Below are 533 nucleotides of genomic sequence, written 5' to 3' on the forward strand. Positions count from 1 at the left end.
ACGTTCATAAAAAAAGGTCGTTGTCACATGACGACAGCAATCACATGATGTCACCAGTAAAGGCAAGATAATGCGAGAGTAGTCAACTTCATTTCTATAAAACTCAATGTAATGTGAATAATACCCTAAAATAATTTGAAAATGTCAATGTATTAATTAATTACCAGTGTATTAATTAATTGATTACTGTATATATCTTCTTATCCATTCAGGTTTTCGCTTCAGGGGTCGCCACAGCCAATCATGAATTAATTAATCAATACATTTCATTTTTAAGCGCCTTTCAAAACTCTCAAGGTCACGTTACAGCCATATATACGTATATATGTTTTTCTTGTACAGGATGGAAAAAAGCACAATGTGGATTTACCATTTTTTAAATGCTACCTATAATGAAAATATTTTACGATTGTCATCATTTGTGTTCTACCGGAAACAAATTCCTTGTGTGTTCTACATACTTGGCAATAAAGATGATTCTGATTCTGATTTACTGAGTTTGTTATGGAAGACCACAACAGACACCGTTGTCA

At 32.6% G+C, this 533-nt stretch overlaps 1 protein-coding gene across 1 annotated transcript in view; it reads right to left on the bottom strand.

Annotated features, from left to right (window-relative positions):
* tmem236 (transmembrane protein 236) overlaps positions 1 to 533 on the bottom strand; it is a 62,964-nt gene that overhangs the window by 21,651 nt on the left and 40,780 nt on the right. The gene's annotated exons all lie outside the window — the stretch shown is intronic.

This window comes from Hippocampus bargibanti, linkage group LG11 (assembly GCF_051943395.1).
Source record: "Hippocampus bargibanti isolate YZ-2025 linkage group LG11, ASM5194339v1, whole genome shotgun sequence".
NCBI classification, from domain to species: domain Eukaryota; kingdom Metazoa; phylum Chordata; class Actinopteri; order Syngnathiformes; family Syngnathidae; genus Hippocampus; species Hippocampus bargibanti.